The 22,791-nt window shown below is 37.9% G+C and overlaps 1 protein-coding gene across 2 annotated transcripts in view; it reads left to right on the top strand.

The window, feature by feature from the left end:
• Positions 1–2,963: 2,963 nt before the first annotated feature.
• Positions 2,964–22,791, top strand: part of PIGN (phosphatidylinositol glycan anchor biosynthesis class N) — a 1,150,670-nt gene continuing 1,130,842 nt past the window's right edge. Inside the window, exon 1 of one of the 2 annotated variants that reach the window (XM_044065181.1) lies at positions 2,964–3,115. The gene's annotated coding sequence lies outside the window, so the exon portion shown is untranslated. The remainder of the gene's footprint in view (positions 3,116–22,791) is intronic. The other variant, XM_044065178.1, reaches the window with a different exon arrangement.

Here is a 22,791-nt window from a genome sequence, read left to right as displayed (position 1 = left end):
GGTCGCCTCACCTATTTTGACCTCCCAGGTTCTATCAGTGTGCAGTTAGCTATCCAGTGGGTGATAAAAGGGTTTATACCTCATTTAGTAAGCTTGTCTATGATGCCTGAGTGGGGACATTCCTATTGTTTACCTGTAGTTAAGAAAATCAAGATGGATTAAAGTATTTTCAACTTTTATGGACCTGGTTGCATAAAATACAAGGCTGGAATACTAGCTGGTAAGAAATATGCATTCGGTCTCCACTTCTAGCTTAGATAGAATTTCCTTTCCACCAAATTGGATTTTGTAACATTCTGTTGCTGATGCATGATGCAATTACTTCATGGTCTGTCTCTAAAAACACTTTGACTCCAGAGAACTAGAATCTCACTCCCATGATGAACCAAGACCCATTCATTTCTGCATATTCAATTACAAAGTTTATATAAGCAATTGAAAAATCACTGCATATGATTGTCTTTGGTCTGCATATTCAATACACTGTACTGTGCCAAGTTTTGTAATACTCATACACTGAATATCTGAGAAAACTGCTAAAAATGAAACACTGACTAGAACTTTGTTAGTGACAGCATTATTTGTAATGTGTTATAGCTAACCTCAGTGGAATGCGTGTTTGTTTCCCACTGTGATTTCAAAAATAACACATTTTGACATTACCTGGCTTTACCATATTTTTATTTCTACTGTGCCATTTAACCGCTCCTAAACAGAATATAAAGTACCTATCCCTACTGAAACAAAACATGTCCTTAGTGCATTTTCGTAAGTAAAAGATGAATATATGTTTGAATTCTCAGAAGTACATCTTAAATATTTCAAATATACTTTTGAATGTTACAGTATTATTGCTGTTAAGAAAATTAGTAAAAAGAAAGATCATTTTATTATTTTTTCTAACTTTGACTGGAGCAGAAAGAGAATATTCACATTTTCAATCACAGCTGAGGAAAGTACACTGCTTAAAATGTAAATATTCCAGTACATTTTAAAAAGCAATATCAGCAACATATTAGTGATGTGAGAACTTTAGCCCATGTGTACAACAATACATTAGAGGTTCATTCTTAACCCACATTTTAAAGTCTACCATAACCCATGATCAATAGCTGAAATGCATATATACTGTTCTACATATGAGGATAAATGGTAACTTAAGTTTGATCTTGCATAGCACAATGCAATATATTTTTATACTCCTCTCCTGCCTACATGGCTTCCAATATACAGTAACTGTACAAAACAAGAGAAAATATGGAATTGAAATGGTTATGTTTGTATAGGTTAATTTATTGGTGCCTAACCAGTCTTATCTGCCTAATCAGTCTTGCATTTTCTATTAATGTGATATTGCTTATTTTGATTGTGATACGTGTGGTGAAGGAAAGAACATGGCATACTACACATTGTAAATACGAAATAAATGCTGAAGCATGGGTGTAGTTTTTAAATACTTGTGTTACTCATTATATGCCAGATATGAGAAGGCGTGTATTAAGAATGAGAAAGTATGTCCAAGTGTCACTGCACCTGACAGTTTAGAGCTTTGTGTGCCTATTATTAGAATGTATGAACACTGAATACATAGGTTACATTTTTTTCAGGATTTTCACAAGTCTGGGTCATGCAGCATACCTACAGCTGCCCATTTGTGGTCATCTACCTATTCAGTGTTTTTACACATTTGGAGGTCATCCAGTGTTTTACAAACCATAAGTTTTCCCCCATAACCAAAATACTTTAAAATTGTAGTCTAAAATGGAATACGTCTTCAAGGCTGAAAGCATTAGTAAAAGGAGTGTCCTTTTATACAAAAACATTATAATATATTGAGCAGAATCTTCTATGGGTCTGGATTTTCTGGCAAATTATTAAGCTCTGACATTTTACTGAGTTATATTTTATTATCTAAACCAAGGGTGTATGTAGGCAGGCATACACTGTACTCTAGTGAGTACATTTTTTTCTGAGCATCATATCAACATGGCTTTTTTCCAAGTCATATTATGTCTACAACTGTCTAAATTAATGTCTTTAACAACAGATGCAATACTACCAACCTAAAAACAATATTTTTAATAGTTTTAGGGGGATCAGCTGAAAATGTTAATTACACTTATTAAGTGCTTGGGGTGTAGCATTTTGAGAGATGTCCTTTTTTAAGTGATAGGTGTCCAAGTGGGATAGCACTAAGAGTATATGAGTACAAAATGGAATTTGCTTACTACACCCCTGATCTAAACGATGTATGTTAAGTATTTGCTTGATTTGCAGCAGTATAGACTTAGTGCGTCTTCCTTTAAAATGCAAATAAAACGAGAACTTATGACACATCTTACATGTAGAGCATAACATAATAGTATTTTACTCGTTCATTGTTTTATTACTCTCTTAACCCAATACAGTGTCGCGAGGAAGTGGGAACACAAAGGAGAGGAACTACTTATTACGATTTCATATCATTAACCAATGCCTGGGGTCACCATGTACAACACACGCTTACCTACAGTTTGTAGTCGTGGTTGCGGGAAAGAGGGGGTAGAAGGGGGTGCAGATTAAACTGGACATAGTAGTACTTTTTATTATCTCATTAAGAGGAACGTACCTCATTTGACATCTTAAAAAGTTCATGTTCCTCAAAGTTCCGCATTGAAAAGGTCACTCACACATTAAGTGTTAGACAAATTTTAAATGATATCCATGGTTAACAAAAATGAATCATATTAACTAATCAAAATACTTTTTTGACAAGTAAAACCAGCATATTTTAACCTTTCTATGACCCTACTTGTTGAAATTGATAGTCACCCATTAGTATGTGTTTCACATTTTGCTCATTTGTTCCACATTTTGAGTTGGTGCTCCTCATTTTAGAGACGGATGGTTGAGAGCTATGATATTGGCTTTGGCGACGGCAAATCACGTATGAAACAGAACTACAATTCCTACAATGCATTTCTGTTTGCATCAAGTGTAGTTATTAGAATCAGGAAGTGAATTTGTGTCGTATAGGTTTTGCGGGTTCATTTATGAAACATGTATTTGTATATTTCTATATTGCAGTACACGTGAAAAAGAACAAAACAGTGCTGCAAGAATTAATACGGTACTAGTAAGTAGTTTTGCATCTAGTCAATTTCTAAGTTACAAAAATGTGTTACAGCTATATTCCCATTCAAAGGTGGATATTTTGACAGGTGACATGAGAGGTATTTTTTCGTCTTGTGCGTATTTTGTCCCGTTTTGTCTTTTTCTAACATTACAAGGAAAATGTTACTCAGTAATTTTCCTAATGGTTCCAAAATGTTCATTGTCTATAGTAGCGCAATGTTTAACAACACGCGGTAAAGAGGGATGGAGCCGAATGGGAAGTGAGGGTAAGGTCTTGACTTTGATTCATCACTCATAAATTTATGGGATATTGGGTGTGGGTGGGGTTAATGTTGTTAACATATGGCAGATAGTTGTTGAATTTTTATACTATGCTGGATCACTTGATGTGATGATAGTTACGACTTCAAGAAACCCCAGCCATTTAGGGTGTAACAGACTGCCTGGCATACCCCCTTCCCCTTGCCAGTCCACCATTGGTCACAATGGTCCCATTCCAGCAAGTAGTAATGGGACAAAAATGTTAGGAACAACTGGTACAACGCCAAGCAGTTTGATAGTCAGATGGAAAGGCATTTTAATTGGAAAATGAAGGCAATGGACCATTTTGTGACACCGCTGTCAACGTACTTCCTCCAGAATCAGGGACAAAATCAAACTTAATTATTGCCAAAGGTTCCACATCAGAGACACATGAAATATTGGTGCTGCTGAATGTGATGGCTGATAGAATAACTAAACATCTAGGACAAATGAAGTATTGGTGCTACTGACTGATGATTGATAGAATAGGTAATCTTGAATTACTATGCATTTTCTGAAGTAGGAGAAATCTGCATCAGTAATGATTGCCAGCATTTCAGAAAAAAATAGATATTGGTGGGACTGCAACATTTTTAGTCAAAATTTGTGACAATTAAGGGTATGCTCTTTGAGTGGCGTGTATGATAATGGCTTACAAAAGCATATACAATATGAACTATGTAAAGGATATGAGAATTAAAAAATGCTCAAATATGTCTACTGAGGAAATAGTACTGTTCACAACCAGCACAGCTGAGGAAAAAGTTGCTACGGGAAACTGCATTGGTTGAGGAACCCATCCATTAAATAAACAATGCAGAGTAAGTAGGTATAACACAGACAGTTCTGATTCCTAAAGAATGTGACTGCAAAGTTAAGGTTTTAAGTGACAGTCAGGAGGTAGAAAGTGATATTTAAAGTAGATAATAGAAAGCTGTAGCGTGATACATTTGATGGGAGGTGAAGGTGAATGGAAGATATTGAGAAGAGCTAGTTACAATGAGAAAAATGCCATCCAGAGGGCTATCTAATGGTTATATACTGAACATAATAAAAAAAAAGTCAGTGCCCACATATTTGTATTTTTGTTTTAAGGGAGACAAGAACAGTTCCAATGTCGGATTGCTTCAATGAAAGGCTTTTAAGCCCTTGCATTTTATTCCTTTATATAAAATACCATGTCAGTTATCATTTGAGATTCATTCTGGAACTTTCATGTAGTCACAGATTGTTCCTGTCCATCTATTTTTAACAGCAGTTAGGTTCCTGTTCTTCATCTGTTTTTGTAGAAATCTTATACTTCAAAGATCAGCTTCTTCAGTGACCATTTCCATGGTTTACTGTTTGCATTGCCATTGAATAATACACATTACTGTATTTTACATTTCATAATACTCAAAGAAGCTTACTTGGTTCACAAGATGGGACCTGCCCTTCATAAAACCAAACTGATTGGGTTCTACATCAGTTAAGTTGCTATGTCCACATAAATGAGTTCTGCTATGATACTGTCTGTGGTTTTGCATATATGGTTGGTGACGCTTACAGACCTATAGGTCCCAGGGTCTGTAGAGGGGCTACCCGTGGGAAGAGGAGTCAGTGGTTGTTCTCCAGTCATCAGGCATAAACCTTGTAGATAGGCTGATTTCACTGAGTTTGAAAAGTTTTAGTAGAGACTTGGGTAGTGTATAAATGACACAGATGAGAATGCAGCCTGATATGTTGTCTGGTTCTATGAAAATATTATTAATTTTGGCCTTTAAAAGAGATTCTAAGACTTATTCCCTGGCAATACTTTTCTGTTAATCTGAGGCAGACAAGGTTTTTGAGTAGTTATATCTGGCATATGTGTGTATGAATCATATCACAATTAAAATGCTTTATTTTGCATGAAGGTTTTGCATCTGTCACGTAGTTTGTGCATAAGACAATGGGGAAGATAGTGTTAAAGAACAGCTGTTGTGTTTCAAGCTGTTGTTTTTCATGTCAGTATGCCATTTCATAGTCATTTATAAGTCTTTGTAAGTAATGGTGAAGGTTCAAGTATGAATTCATAGCATGACAAAATGTCGTATTGTTACATCTTCATAATACACAAGTGTATATTTCCTTGTGTTCATGTGCTGAGCAGGACCCTAAGTGGTGCAGTTATGAAATGTTTATATATAAATGTGTACATGTGCTTTTATGTAAAATATATATTGCGAGTAAGAGACAGTTTAGGCAGATTTCACAAGTCCAATTTTATTTACTTACAGTGACAGTCCATTAAATCCAGTAAAAAAATCAGAAGCTCCACTCAGTGACAATGAAATGCAGGTTCTTACAGTTCAATCAGGTCTCCATCTCCAGCAAAATTTTAAATAGTTATTGGTAAAGTCAAAGCCTTTCTTCAGTTGAGTCTTAACTCCTTTGCCTTCTGTCATGCAGAAACTCCTCCAACTGGCAACTACCAATAATCCCTACTCTTGGTAGCTTTTTATGTCTTCCAGGAGAGGCAGTTGTCTCTTCCACAAAGTGCTGCTCCTCCCCAGAGAGGCAGACCTTTCTATTCTTCTTGGGCTACAGCCGTCTCTTTTAAGATCATTAGAACACACACTTTCACTTAGTTCCTGCTATTGTGTGTTGTGTTTCGCCGTAATCTTTAGTTTCAGTTTTTCAGCATTGAAGGTACTATAGACTTCATGTCACATTTCTTGAAGTATGAACATCCATTTAACAATACATACCATAAAAGAGTAAGCTTACACTAATGTAGTATGTTTGACAAATAATGTGAAGCATGCTGTTTTTGTTAATGTTCACTATGTCACAATGACCACCCCCCCCAGTAGAAAACTTGGTTCTTTACTACTCAGGATGGTTCATGGGCCAAGATAATCCATCCGTAATGGCATTCATATCACCTCTCCCAGATACCCCTTGGTCGAATCTTAGGTAGGCAAACATTTGCTTTGCCTTACCTGTTTATGAACTTGTCTGTTCTAGGCATTGGACAAATATCAAACTTGGGTATCGCATTCATTTTCTTGAAATAAGTACAAAACCTAACAGAGTCATCCAGTTTAAGGAACAACAACGCTGGATTGTTCCTTCAGTTTTGGAACTTCTCAGTAACTCTCAAATTAAACTTCTTGTTTACTTATTGCCCTTTTAGGGAATATTATACCCTTTGCTGTTTTAGGTTTATTTTCTCCTGTGGCACAGTTTCAGTATGGTGCTGAATTAAAAGTATTCTTCTAGGCAGCAAAAACCTCTATCTCAGTAAAAGCTCTTTCATCGCTTATTTCTGAGCCTTCAACAAAGACTCTTCCACTTAAACAGTAGGGATAGTATTCCCTGGTGCCTTGCTCTTGGTATATTTATCAGCTCCATGGGTGACTACAGAAATTTCAGATTCCCTTCATGGTTTTAATGTGTACAAGTGATATATTTACTCTGGTCTGTTCTTTCCCTGTGTGTCTTAATTTTGTAGTTCACTTTGTTCATTTTGTCTATCACTTCCAAAGGGTCCTTGCTATCTTGCTAAGAATTTATTCTAAGCAGAGGGAGATTAAAACTAACACCTTGCCCTATGCTTTAAACTCCCTGGATTTGGCATTCTTTTTATACACCATTTTTTGTGCCTTTTGTGCCCTTTGCATGTGTTCTTTCATTATTGGCATAGCAATTTTCACACTGTCTTGCAAGTCTGTGAAGTACTTCTGAATTGGTGCAGCAGTAGCGTTGTTATCTCACAGCAAGAGGTTCTCCCGTTCGGTTCTCGGCTTGGGTTGGGAGTGCCTTCTGTGTGGAATCTGCATGTCCTCCCCGCGGTCGAGTGGGTGTTCGAAAGACATGCGTTGAATGGGCGTGCCTTCGTTGAAGGTTGGGCGTCGGGCTGGCAACTTGGCACCTTAAAAACCAACTGCCAATCATTAGCGGACCGTAGTTCCGCTGTGGCAACTCCTAACCGGAAAAAGCCGAAAGAACAACAACTTGCAAGTCTGTGAAGTGTGTCATTACACTTTTTAAATGTGTTTTTTCTTCTTCCAGAGTCTTCTTTGCTATGTGCAGTGAATGTCAAGGAAATCTCTCATATCGTAAAGCAAACAAGGTAAATTCTGTTGAAGGTTGGTATATCTGTCTTTCAGAAAAAACAGTAGGTAGGGGAGTAATTCATCCCAGTTCTAATCATCCTTTTCTGATGCCTTCTTTAGCTAACGCTTCGGAGTTTTGTTAAAGCATACTACTAACGCATAAGTTTGGTGGTGGTACACTGAAGTTATTATCTGTTTTAGTGCTGGTCCATTACTGTGAAAGTAAATGGTGTTTCCTGGTCCATAAGTATGTCTTTAGGTATCTCTACCCTGGAGAAAAGCAACACAATAACGCCAAAACATCAGGAAACTTTGTTACATAATCAGTAATCACCAGAATGCATTGGTAGCCATTACTAGTGTTTTATTTATTTTATTTTTTATTTTTATTTTACATTTGTTAACCGAGCTAGTCCAACTGGATATATGTCCATTTTCAGTAGAGGCCCGGGGAGAAAAGCTCCAGTAGTAACAAATATAAATTGAAATTAAAAATTAAAAATCAATGTTATTACTTAGTAAATGAAAGGATTTCAATAAAAAAGAATACAAAAAATGCAAGAAGTAATAATAAAATAAAGTAGGTATTTACACTAGTAAAGGTGACAAAAAGTATAGGATAAATCGTTATACAGTATGATTCATGAGGACTTTCAGAACATCAAACAGGATAGATTACACCAGTATGTTGAATTAGTTACAGTCCTGCTTCCAAGGAGTGTGCATTAAAATTTTGGTAAATTTAGTAGGAGGAGGAAATATCAGTAGTGAAAGCAGAAGGTTAGTCAGGGTTGCTGCAGGGGCATAACCAGTGTCTTTTGAGGTTTTGTTTAAAGAGAGGCAAGGAAGAAAGTAAAGTTAGTTCATTAGGCAGTAGGTTCCATTTTTTTCCCTACAGTGTTGGAAAACAGAGAATCTCCAGCCATATTGTTAGACTTGCTTATGCTATCAAGAAGTTTGCTAGAAGAGCGTAGGGAATTTAGATTTTTGTAGGGGGATTATGAGATTGGAGAGTATAGGAGTGCTGTTAGGTTGATAAAATATCTTGCGGGCAATGGTGAGTTGGGAGACTTTCAGATGGTTTTGAAGTTCAAGCCAGCCTAGCTGCATTAGATTCAGACAGTGGTGAGTTCTAAAGGGATTACTAGTGGCAAATCTGGCGATGTTGTTATAGGAATTAGTTAGTTTGATAAGATTATTTTTCTTTAGGTTAGTATATATGGGTGAGGCGTACCGAAGAGTTGAGATTAAATGGGAGTGTGCAATCTTGGTTCTGGCTATTGGAGTTAGGAAAGGTTTGATTCTATATAAGGAGCCTATTTTTATGTTGACAGTTTTTATGGTGTTATTTATGTGGCTGTCAAATGTAAGGTTATTGTCAATAGGAATTCCTAACAATTTAGTGGTAGAGTCGGGGAATATAATCGTGCCATTATTGGAAATGATAGAGAAATCTATGGGGGAGGACTTACTGGTGGGTGTAAAGAGAAGGAGCTTAGTTTTTCTAGCATTGAGAAGTTGTGAACCAGGTTTCAACTATATTAAATACATTCTGAGTTAGAGAATGTAGTTCTGATGGGGAGCTTGCTGAGCATACTTGTGTAGAATCATCTGCATATTGAATGCAGGTGGCTTGTGGAATTGCTACATGGAGGTCATTGATAAATAGTGAAAAAAGAAGTGGACCTAGAATAGAGCCCTGAGGGACTCCAAGGGTGACTGGCAGAAGGGATGATATATTATTTTCCCAGAGAACTGCCTGTTGCCTATTGGTAAGGTAGGACTTGAACCATTTAACCGCCAGAGAGTCAAGGGAAAGGGATTCAAGAATGTTGATAAGAAGGACATGGTTTACCATGTCAAAAGCTTTTGAGAGGTTAATAAAGAGTGCAGATGAGAGGTTGTTTTTATTGCGATTTCTATTGATGGCATCTGTAAAGGATAATAGGGTAGTTGCGCTATGTGATGGCCTAAAGCCATGCTGGCAGTTTGCTATTATGTTATGTTGTGATAAATGGTTTAATAGTTGTTGGTGAATGCATTTTTTCCATAATTTCTGCTAAGGGTGATAAAAGAGCTATTGGCCGGTAGTTAGAGTAATCATTTGAGTTACCACCTTTGTGTAGGGGGATAATATGGGAGATTTTCCAAATGTCTGGAATGACTCCCTCCTTAATGGTTCTATTTATTAGGATGGATATATGGTAGGAAATTACTTTAGCTGCTTTTTGCATGTATTCAGATGGTAGCTGGTCAGCAGAAGGAGTACAAGGCTTACGTTTTTGGATGAATTTGTAGATGAGAGTGGTAGAGATGGGTTGCAGATGGAATGTTGGTAGAGTGCCAGGTACGGTGGTGGGAAGGCTTGAGATGTCTGGGATTAGTTGACTGGCTAGTGATTGTATGGTCTCTGTGAAGAAGGTATTGAAGGCATTGGCAGTTTGATGGGGGGGGGGGGATATTTGGATCGGCCTGAAGTGGGGTAGGTGTACGAGAGTGCCCTGGGAAAAGGAGTTTAGTGATACTAGACCAGAACTTCTGGGGATTGTTTTGGTGATTTTGCTGTAGTTTACAGTAGTAGTTTTTTTTGTTTGTAAGTATTGCCTTTTTTGTACTATTTCTCAACTGCCTAAAAATTTGTTGATCAGAGATATTTTTGTTAGCTCTTCACTTAGCCCAAGACTTGTTCCTAAGTATAATTTTCTGTCTGGTTTCTTTAGAAAGCCAGGGGGCTGGATTGGACTTTATTCTAATGGACCATTTGAGTGCGTGCTTATCAAGGATAGATAGGAATTTAGGGTTTAGATATTTAACAGCCTCTTCAAGTGGTAGAGTTTTTAAAGGGTTCCAGTCACAGGCACTAAGTTCATTTTGGAATAATACTGGGTTAAAGTGTTTGTTGGTACGTGCAATCCTATATGTGGCAGGGGTTTGAGATATCATTTTTTTGCCTTAGGATGTAGGTCAAAGTATGATCACTTGCATCATCTGGCAGAGTTCCTACCTTGTAAGCTTGTTTCTGTCTATTTATGAGTCTAAGGTGCTCTCTTTTTTGTTTGGTTTATTGATTCTGGTTGTGGAGGTGATAGTTTGACTAAAGCCATGAAGGTTGATATGGGAGGTAGGATTATCAGCGTTGACAACTTTCCAGTCAGTATTAAAATCACCAAGTATTATTGTTTCTTGCGGGTAAGTTGAGGACACCCAGCTTAGAATATCTTCTATAGTACTGATATTATTACCGGCGGTAGGTAGATGCATATGATATATAAAGATTTATTTTGGTTGATTTGAAATCTGGTGATAAGGACTTCTGCCTTACTATGCTGAGGTGGGTTTTATGGTAAAATGGAGATATGAAGTCCATTTTTGAATAGAACTGCTACTCCCCCACCCTTACTTTTTATTTGGTCTTGTCTCAATATATTATATCCTTGGAGAATGATTTCATTGTCTTTGGTCCCTGGTTTTAACCACGTTTCTGTCAGGCAGAAGATGTCAAAGCAGTGAATATCTAGAAGGTCATGGAGATGGGCTACTTTGTTATTAATACTGCGGATATTCAGATGTCCTATTAGGAAAGAGTTAGGGAGTTTAGGGTGGGTTACTAGGGTAGCGGGATTGGTATGGCCAGGGTTAGGGTGGATGTCACCATCTTTTAAGGAGAGATTATTTAGTTTTATTGCAGACTTATTTATAAAGTTGGTTTGATATTTCACTTTCTTTGTTGTGAGTTTAGTGTATTTAATGTGGGAGAGTCTATGGTATTTAGGTTGTAAATAGCTGGGAATGGAAGTGATACTTGTCTGACTATTAAGGAGTATAGAAGTGTGTGTTGCTGTTTGTTTTAGAGAGTAGTTAAAATGGTAATAGTACAGTTTTTCAGAGGAGGTAGGCAGAGGTGAGGGCAGTTGAAATTATAGCTATGAGTATTAATTTGGTTATATTAGTTTTTACTACTAAAGGCATCTTGTTGAGATTATGTATAAGAGGTTTAAGGAGTTGAGTATGAAATTAAGAAAAAAGGAGGTATTGGATAAGGAGAGCGTAGAGAGAAGGGGACAATATTTATTAGCTACAAAAGGGATATGGTAAATTACTATAAGTAGTGGCTTATTGTAACTGATAGATAAAACTTATGGGTGTGGTTAATTTTGTGAAAAGGTTGGTGAAAGGGATTGGTTGGTAGGGAGAGAGGGTGTGGTTAAAGAAGTATAAGTTTAGGACCACTGGGGTGGGTGGGAATTGGGGATAGGGTAGGGGAGTGGAGTGAGCCAGCAGGGCGAATGGAGCGGGTCACAGCTGAGAGAGGCTGAGGGGCAATCAGTTATACTGTGAGACTGTGTTCTACAAGCTTTGAGTAGGTAAGAGGCACTTTCTGTATTTACTTATCATAAGACATAAGAGGGTGAGCTTTTAATATAGATGTGTAGGGGAAAAGGGTAATATTAAAGAGTTTTATAGCAGGAATCGTAAGGTTCATTTAGAGAGTTAATTAAGGAGTTCTGTAATAGGAGTAGTAAGTGACAGTAGAATAAGCTGTCTGGTTTATTTATATTTAAGACTAACAAGGTTAATTCCCTTTAATATCTTTCATGGGGTTGGGGGGTAATTACTATATCTTTCATGGGGTTGGGGGGTAATTACTTGAAGTAAGAGTACTAACAGGGATAACTGAGAAAGGCTGGTCCGCAGAGCTAGAGGAGTTTGGCTGGCAGTAAGAAACAGCTTTACATTCCTTGAGTTCTGCTACCCTCTAGTGGTATACATAGAGAATTACATTCAATTCACTAAGAAGGTAACGGAGGAAAACGTAAGATATTACTAGATGACCTAAGGGGTAGGTCTGCGGGTGTGCTGACCCTTACAATTAGTTCTACTTTAAAGCACTCACAATTTTTACTTAAATACCCAAAATAACTGTAGGTTGTCACCTACACTGTGAGGCTGAGCGAGGAGAGTCTAGGTAGTTCACATAGGGCTTTCAGGTTGGGTATTCACTTCTGTTCTATTTGGATTTCTTTTATCTTGCTAGGTTGCTGATAGGGGGACAGCCTGTATCTCAAGCACAAGGCTTAAATGCTGTAATGTACAAGTGTGCAGTCTAAACAAGTCCCATTAATTATTCGAGTAGTCATCTCCTACAAAGTTGACTGCTTTTCCAGATGACTTGCCCAGACTGTACAGAACATCTTAAACAGCAGAATACAGCACTTATCTGTAAAACTGTAATGTCCAAGTGTGTAGTCTAAACAAGTCTCATTAATTCTTCGAGCAGCCATCTCCTACAATGCTGACTGCTTCTCCAGATGGCTTGCACAGACTCTACAGAACAGCATAACCAGCAAAATATCGCCATTATCTATATAACTTACTCCAAAATTCAAGTCACCTATAGCAAATTGTGACAGTCATTTATAATCTCACTGTCACAAACCATAAAAAGTTAAATTCTTAAATAACAGTATTAATTTAATAAAAAAGGCTGCACCTCTTGTCCAACCTTTTCTTATGACTGTGAGTTCCCTAACTGATCTAATGGATCAATAAAATCCACGGCTAACTGTTTAAATAGGACCTCAGTAATTAGCATAGGTATTGATGGACTTCTGAACATAGGATGTGTGCAGTTGTGTGACATTCTGGGCATGCTGCACAGAAATCATCAGTGTCTTTCATCATAATAGGCTGGTAAAACCTAGTTGAAATTCTCTCTCTCTGTCTCTCTAGTTTTCCTGAATTATGACTATGCCATTCATTGTGTATTCTAAAGGGTTTTGAAATTACAGTTGGTGTAGCATGTCTTTTATGTCTTTACTTACCCTCTAAAGTAAATCATTCTTGAATTCAAAATATGGATATTGAATGATGCCATCTTGTTCTCTCTCTCTTTATTCCTCGAGCCATTTTAGTCTTGCTCAATGCATTATCCTCCCATTGTGCCTTATTAAAATGTACATTGCTTATCTGTAAATCTGCCAAGTCAAGAACATTTTTGTCAGTGTGCTGATGTGAAGTGGAGGTATAGTCTCTTCACTTAAGAATACAGGTGTAGGGATTTCTTCTTTTTCTATTTTTTTCATCTGTCCAAGGCAGCTTATGCTATTGATTGTCATCTACTTTTTGTTTTGTCAGTCCCTTAGTCTTTACCTTAGTAACTTCAGTATCTGTTTTGTTTGGGTCTCCTTTCTTCTATTAGAGAGTGTATATCTGTGGGATTTGTCTCTTTGTGTCTCCACACAGGCACCCTTCATTACATTTTTAGTGGTTGCAATCTTTTGATAAGTTTCCATATAGTATGTGGTGGGTTATTCCCTGTCAGTCTTTGTAGTGATGCCTTTTTCTAACTTAACTTTGCTTTTCTGTTAATATAGAGGTTCTTCTGTGCCTTCTAGTTGCAGACAGATCTTAGTTATATTTGACTTTTCTGCACCACCTCTGGGACATATATTCAGAACTGTGCTGTCATTAACTTATCAGACTGCTGCTGCTCTCTTCTTTTTATTTGAAGTATATTTTGACCACAGAGTAGCAAACTGTGCTTGCCCCCCCCCCCACAATTTCTGTGACCTATTACAATATTATGTGTCTAATTAGATACCAAAGCTGCAAAATGCAGTTCTTTACCCAGCAGTGCCTGGATTTCTGCATTTTACATAGTGTAGCTATGTGTTGCGTTTGGTGTGTTTGTGTAAATGAATTACATTACTATGGGTTGAATTTTTTTCACGTTATCATAGACTAACCTCAAAGATGTACTTAGAAAGGAGTTACTTTTTGTGGGTCTTATGTGGAAATTGAAATGCTCCAAACTAAAATCTACAGTCCCTGGAAACTACAGACTCATAAGCCTCACTAGTCTTATGTGTAAAGCCATGTAAAGAATTATCATGGAGCTGATCAGTAGAGATATAGTAAACTTCCAGACACTGGACCCAAGCCACTTTGGTTTCGTCAAGGGCAGTTCATGCCTACTCAGCCTGGTAGACTTCTCTGAAAAGGTCACTAAAGCAATGGATGAGAGCAGAATCATTCACACTGCCTACCATGACCTGGCCATGGCATTTGACACAATACCCCATTTGGGCATTGTTGACAAACTAAAGAGGTTAGGTACAAACCCGTATGCCACCCAGTGGATAGCCAACTGGCTCACAGACAAGACACTGGAAGTTAGAATTGAGGAGTCCACCTCTACAAAGAGGCCAGTCACAAGTGGAGTCCCTCAGGGATCCGTCCTTGGACTGCTCCTTTTTGACATTTACTTCTCAAATGTTATGAACAATATCAGTGGTCTCTGGCTGACTAAATTTGCAGATGATTGCAAAGTAGGAGCTGAAATTGAATCTCACACTGACACAAATGTTCTCCAGAAGGGGCTGACACAGAGAAACAACTGATGTCAGTGCTATGGACTAAAACTAAATGCCAAGACATTTATAATAGTAGCCTTTGGGAAATCATCCATCCCTGGTAACTGTTATATTGACGTAGTCAGGGACTTAGGGACACACATAGATAGTAATCTGGCCTTTGACCATCACGTGTCTACAGTGGTGAGGAAATCATTCTATGTTGTGCAATTTATAAACAAAGGTATGGCATCTCAGTCCAAGGAAGTCATTGTTCCACTGTATTTGGCATTCATCAGACCTATCATTGAGTACAGTTCTCCCTTTGGTGTGTACTAACCAGGCATATCCAACAACTGGATTGTCCAAAGAGGTTCCTCACTAAAAGAATACAGGGTGTAAGTAAAATGTCCTATGCAGACTGCCTCAAGGCCTTATCCCTGTATTCTGTCTCCTACAGGCTGTTAAAGGGAGATCTTTGCCTGGCACACAGGGCATTGTCAGACCCCACTCTGATGGACCTCCTGCATATCCACAAAACCAACAGCACCATGTTTGTTTGTCTTTCGGCTTTTCCCGGTTAGGGGTCGCCACAGCAGAACTCCGGTCCGGTAATGATTGGCAGTTGGTTTTTATGGTGTCGAGTTGCCATATATATATATAGAGAGAGAGTTAATCACTGTATATTAATCAGATCAGATAATGGTAGTAGAAGTAGTGAACTTAAACTCGACCTAAGTCAAAAAAATAATAAAAAAAATATAATTTGAAATAGTATACAGAATTACTAAGTATTCTAAAGTAATCCAAGCAGGGTAGGCAGTCTGTTTTCAGTTGAAAATCCTTTATCAAGTACATAGTCATTTAGTCATTAGTCATTACTCAGTCATTAGGCATTTAGTACTTAATAAAGGATTTTCGACTGGAAACAGGCTGCCTACCCTGCTTGGATTACTTTTGAATACTTAGTAATTCTGTACAATATTTCAAATTATTGTTGAAAACAACCAGGCTCTCTCACCACGAAGCTGTAAAAGCAATAAGAAGTTCTGTGGATGACTCAAAGTTCATAAACATCAAAGCATTCAAACCGGCAAGACCAAAACGACAACTTCACTTTTCCAGTAAAAAATCCAGTATAGGATCTACAAAGAACTTTTATTAACTGTAAGCGCTTTCGCGTAGTTACCACTATGCTTCATCAGACAGTACATATAACATTTAAAAACTTCTATTTATACAAAGAAGTGGAAAAAGGCGCCAAAATGAAACAAATGAATTGTTCAATTATTCAATTATTTAGTTAATTAGATGCTGTGGGTTGATGCAGGCAATTCAAAAAATCTCATGGTCTTAAAGTGAGCAATGTTATTCATAACTAATAATACAGCTATTGACCAAGACTGAAGCATGATGCTAAAAACAAGTAATAATGATAAATGAATAAATAGTTGTACATCAATTGATACGGAAAAGCACAATAAATACACATAATAAGAAATCAAACAGAATAAAATGCAGTAAATACTGATAAATATCTTGTGTAATTTAATATGAATACTTATTTCAAGGTAGTATAATAAATATACTTATCAAATACCTGAAGAGCCATGATCATTTGAATAGGAATACTACATTTGAATCTTATATTACTCATTCTTATTTTAAAGTGTAATATATAACCTCTATTCCTAAACTATTGAAAAATTATTAATAATTAAGTCATTTAAATATTTAATAAAAGTATATGGATATATAAATAAATAATTTTAACACATCAATAATGGTAGTAGAAGTAGTGAACTTAAACTCGACCTAAGTCAAAAAAATAATAAAAAAAATATAATTTGAAATAGTATACAGAATTACTAAGTATTCTAAAGTAATCCAAGCAGGGTAGGCAGTCTGTTTTCAGTTGAAAATCCTTTATCAAGTACATAGTCATTTAGTCATTAGTCATTACTCAGTCATTAGGCATTTAGTACTTAATAAAGGATTTTCGACTGGAAACGGGCTGCCTACCCTGCTTGGATTACTTTTGAATACTTAGTAATTCTGTACAATATTTCAAATTATATATATAGATTTTTTTTGACTTAGGATGAGTTTAAGTTAGCTACTTCTACTACCATTATCTGATCTGATTAATATACAGTGATTAAACCCGCGATGGTGGTGCTGCGGTAGCGTTGTTGCCTCACAGTAAGACGCTGTCCGGTTCGACTCTCAGCTAGAGCGTCTTCTGCGCGGAGATATGCGTGAATGGGCGTACCTTCATTGAAGATTGTGCATCAGGGCTGGCAACTCGGCATGTAAAAATCAACTACCGATCATTAGCGGACCGGAGTTCCGCTGTGGCGACCCCTAACCGGGAAAAGCCGAAAGACGCAACAACAACAGCAACAACTAGATATATATGGATTGAAAATCTTCCACACACACAAGTTTCTTACACTGCTTTGTTTTTGGACCCACTATACCTGTTTAGGGGGTTGTTTTGAGACTTCGGGGATAGCACTGAGATTACCTTTCTTCTTTTTTTTTTTTTTTTATATTGCAAACTGTCAGATTGTGACTGTGAAAGAGCTGTACCTTTTTATAAAAGGCCATATGTCTCATCTTCTTTTGAGAATTCATAATACAATTTTCTGGGAATTTTAGGTACAATAGGGCATTCAGTATTTGGTTGCAACACTCCATGATTTAAATGCAGCTCAACAGTGAATTTGTCTGCACCACTTTGACTGCTTTATATCATAGGATTTGAGCCGTGGCATGCTACAATTGAACAAAATATTTTTTTTTCTGGTGAAATATATAGAATTTTGTAGACATCATGACAATTCAGTCAAGATAATACAACACATACATAATGCAGTCTGAGAAGATGTTAGTATAATGGCTAAGGTGTTTACCTCACAAACACATGGAGCAGAGTCTGATCCTCACCTTTGAAAGAGAAATTGGTTAGGCTTAAAACGGATCACAAAGCAGCTAGCCCATGTGCCCATTTTTCTGTTCATTTTTTTCCAGAGGAGAAGGACTGTAATAGTTTCTTATATGTACTCTGTATCTTTTGCCAGCAAAAGGCAGTGCTGCAGTCCGGGTAGTAGTAGCATTTCTGATATTCCTCTGTTGTTCCTTTCCTCTGCACTTTTGCTGGCACACATATTTGAGGCCTTGTCAGAGCAAATTGCACTTTTCTTTGGGAAATTTTTTCTTTGAGATTTGTAACAATTTTGGGGATGTACTAGAAAAACAAACCTCTGTTTAACAGCACTACATGAATGGGAGCTGCCCTCACTATGGTATCTTTTTTTGGTTTTGTATTAGAACACTACCCCACCAGATGCGCAGTAGCAAGGACTGCCCAAACTCCGCCCACCACCCTGCGTATGACTGTTTTTGCTAGTATTACTCTGAATAAACACGTGAAGACCTTCAACATTAGAATGAATATGCAAGACTTTCTAAATAGTTGAATCTGGGCGCTGCTGTAAGTGTGCAGTACGTAAATCCAAAGTGTAGAATGTTGAAATGTGTGCGCATATTAGATGTTGGTGTTACCTACATGACAAAAGCATAAAAAAAAAAACAGAAACTGAATGCAATGTATTATAAAAAGTACGCTTTGACAATGATTCATGTGTTATGCTATCACCGTTCACTGTGCACCGATATTATGCAATACTGCACATTGCAAACACTAAATGCCTCATGCTTCTGACTACAACCTGAATGCAGCTCACACGAGGCATGAACCTAAGCAGATGTGACGTCTGGTAGACAACTGCACTTTCATGCTGCTTCTGTAACGTGGCAAGCACACTCCTCCCCCCCACCACAAAAGCAATTACTGCAAAACAGTATATTGAAGAAACATGGGGCTGCAGGCCAGGGGGCTGGCCTGGCCCCCGGCAAAGCCAATTCCTAAAAAAACAAATGTAGTAAAGAAACATGGGGGGTGCAGGGGGGCTCGCCTCCCTGCTAAAGCAATTCCTGTACAAACATATAGTACATACTGAGTTTAACTCCATACTGAAAAACTCCCTTGGAATGACCCTGTTTGAAGAATGCCAAAGGATACCTCTCAACTGTTTAGATTTTCGCAGAATGTCCAGATTTTTGCCTCATACTTTTGTTCTGTTTCTCATAAAATTGTGGCTTTCTGGCAAATTATTCAGGATTAGTGTCAGAAAATAACGACATACATTTCAGTTTCAGACTTCATACCTTTCATACCCCTGATGCAAAACCTGTTATTCATCAGTTTTCCAAGTTGGTAAGAGCAATATTTAAAAAGTGTCCCTATTTTGGTGCCTTTGTCCCCCCACTATTGGTGGCTTTGTCCAGATTTCTTGCTCTAACAGGTTGAGAGGTATGCGCCAAAGTATGATCATATGATGAATATTCACCAGGCCAGTTGATAATCTGTATGGCTTGTCACTCACCCATGATTACCATGCAACATCACACGGGATTGCCCTGTCAGTCATGCAGACCATGCCCACTCCTGTGTGAAAATCGTGGTTGGGTAATGTTCTAATATAATCCTCTTTTTTAATCTGGTTTAATTTTTCCTAGTCTTTTGGGTTTCTAATACTATGATGGGAATGGAACCAATTCCTAAGTTAAAGTATGATTAAAACTCCTGAAATTAGTATTTTTTCAATCTTTGATGTTAGCCAGAAGTGCTGTTCGCAGCACCCGCAGTGTGCTCAGAATTGACTCCTCCTGCAATTAATACAGAGAGTTAAATGTATTGGTAGCATATCTAAGTAAGACTGTAAAATACTTTTTTTATGAGACCCATTGCTTCTACTGCTACTGGAACTGTCCGAGTATCCTTCTTCCACATTGCCCTAATTTCTGCCAACAAATCCTGGTATTTTATAACTTTGTATCTGTTTATACACAAGACACTGTAATCATTGGGTGTAGCAATTTCAGTGATCAATACTACTTTTGTCTTCTTTTCATGGACTACTGTTACTGTATCTGGTTTTCTTGCATCTTTTTTTTTTTTTAAACTTTGGTAATGTGTGATCCCATGTGATATTAACTTCATCATTCTGTATACTGCTTTGTGGCTTATGTTTCCAATGCTTCTCAGCTACTTCAATACTGTAACGTTTGTAGAATCCCCAGTGCAACAGTCTTTCCACATTATATCGCACCCAGGAACAAGATATGGGACTGTTTCTGGTTCTGTTTTAGAGAACCAGCATTTGTCTGTTTCTCCCACATGTTCAATGGACAGTGTAAGCCACTGTGTACTTAGTCCACTATCCTGGATTGCTAATATTAACCTTTCATCTTTTGGTTTAAATTCACCTCTCCTTAATGATTCCTGCGTTAAATCATGATTGACATGAGGTTGTTCCAGGAGTTTTCTGTACTTGTAACTGTATTTATACCTTTTACACTTTTCTTGCCTTCTCATCCGGTCCTTCTCCTTGTATTCTTTCTTTTGTTGTTTTACACATTTATTTGCTGCCTGATTTTTGTCTACGTCTGGTTTGGTTTCCATTCCTGCTTGACACCAGTATGCTTCTGTTAAACTAAGCAGGGAAGTCATCTTAGATTTGTCCTCTTCATGTTTCAGAACTTTCACTGTGTTTGGATCTGATGAGGTCAGCAGATATGCAGGCAGTACTATGATTGCAGATCTAAACATGTAATCAGTTTTGAGAAGACCCGTGTCTCTTCATAACAAACTGTGAAGCAGTACTTTTTGGGGTCAGTCAGTCTTCCCAAAACTGTCAGTTAGAACAGGAAGAACAAATTGGTTTATAGCTTGGACTTTGTTCCTAGATGTCAGGGCTGTTTTCAGTATTAGTTTTATTCTTCTAAAATACTATTTACTGAGTTTTGTTCACATTTGTTCATGTTTTATTGTTGATCCTTCATCAGTTCCCAAATATTTATGCACTCCCTCCTGCTTAAGTTCCTTTATATTACATTCCTATCCCAGACTGATTTTTTTTGAGCATGCAGCTTTCCTGCTTTAAACATTGCTTTTTATTTTTCCCTTTCTGTGGAATTCCCTATGGCAGTTCAGGTCCCCTTTTCCAGTCACAAAAACTAACATAAATTCACACTCCGTGTCAATAGTATCTAGCTACCACATTGTTTTGAACTAATGTGATCTTATGAGGATTATTCCACACTGGAAAACAATCTATATCAGTATAAGCTCCTTCCTCTCACAAAAAAGAAAAAAAAAATCACCATGGATACAATGGCAGTCATGCAATATGCATTTGCTACTGTATTCTCATGCAGTTTAATCAAGCCAGTATTCTCCAACGTGCACTTTGGATGTTCCTATAAGCACAAAGCCTACTATTTACTAAAATATGTGTATTTTTTCACAAATGATGACTGGTAATCACACTTCCAGTCTTCTTGGTAAATGTGATATTCTCTACGACTGGCAAATCTCCACCCTCAGTACTCAGAAAACAGCCTTGCTGTTTACTGTCAAGCAGGAACAACTAGACACCCTTGTACACTTCAGTGTAGCTTGCTGATTTGGTGGTAGTGGGAAGTTACTATTTCTCTTTGTGCCATATCACTTCCCAAAAAACTATGGTGTTGTCCCTGTTCCCACCCTCTGTAGTTCATACAACTGTATTCCAGTTTTTTTTTTTTGCTGTATATAAAAAATGTGATCCCAAGATAAGCAGTCACTTTATCTGACACTGTTCACAAACACAACTTCCCCTTAATGTGTGATCCTCCTCGGTGATTACACCTGAGATCAACTGCTTAGTCTTAGCTTTTGAGACAGCTACTCTCTGTTTAGATGCTGCCCTCACAAATAACCAGGAATCTTCCCCTAAGCTGAGATCAGTCAAATGTAAATGGCCGATCTGACAGCTTAGAGGATAGTGTAACACAGACTGGATTGACTGTGCATGATCTGTTCCTGTGTGACTGAGTGAGAAAGGAAACTGCATGCTGAGGATGCATACTCTTGGGTATTTGCTGCCATTCATTTTAATGAGAAGACCTAGGGTAATTATTTCAGCAGTGTAATTAATCTAGGATCATAGGAAGTTACTAGACTATTGGCCCTGAGGTCCTTACAAGCCTAGCCAAGAATTTGGCCCATGTTCCAACAAGTCAGCACCTGATGCCCCTCTCCAGCAGGGACACAGGTGGAATCCCAGTGGTGTATTTTCTGTTCTCCATTCAGTTATCCAGGTTGCACTTAAAAAGGGTTAATGAGGTGCTCTACTTGACATGGAGAGAGAGTCTGTTCCACAGAAGTGGGAGTCTGTGGGATACAAATGTGTCCCACCAACAAGTCCTATTGATGTCACAGACCAGGTTGAGGTCATGAGTGCGGGTTACTGGTTTGGAGCTTGACCTGCGGATATGCAGCAGTCCCATCAAGGCAGGGTCTGAGATTGCTTTGTATGCCAGACAGAGGTCACCTCTGAGGAGTCTGTAGACTGTGTAGAGGGACAGCACCTTTAGCCAGTCTGTGTAGGGTAGATGTTTGAGGCCCTGAATTCTCCTGGTGAGGAACCTCTGTGGTCTCTCCAGCTGCTGCATGTGCTTTGTGAGGTACATGCTAAAAGGGACATTGTACTCAATAATGGGTCTTATAAGGGAAGAATACAGGGATGTTATGACCTCCTTGTCCCTGGATGCGATAGCCTTACTAATGAGGTGGGCCATGTAGAAAGCTTTCTGTATAACAGCGGAAATATGGTGGTCAAAAGTCAGTTTGCTATCAACCTGGGTGCCCAAGTCCCTCACAACTGATTGCATGCTTAGGACCTTGTTATTAATGTGATAATTTGTGGGGATGTCACTCTCCCCAAAAGGGATGAGGATGCATTTTTTTTGGCATTCAGTTTGAGGCCATGTTTCTGGCACCAGTCATTTGTTTGGGTGAGACCCTCTTGGAGAATGTCCAAATCACTAGGGAA

Source organism: Protopterus annectens, chromosome 3.part0 (assembly GCF_019279795.1).
Source record: "Protopterus annectens isolate FY-2018-M chromosome 3.part0, PAN1.0, whole genome shotgun sequence".
Classification (NCBI taxonomy): domain Eukaryota; kingdom Metazoa; phylum Chordata; order Ceratodontiformes; family Protopteridae; genus Protopterus; species Protopterus annectens.
Note: the sequence above shows the minus strand (reverse complement) of the source record. Positions and strands in the feature narration are given on the sequence as shown.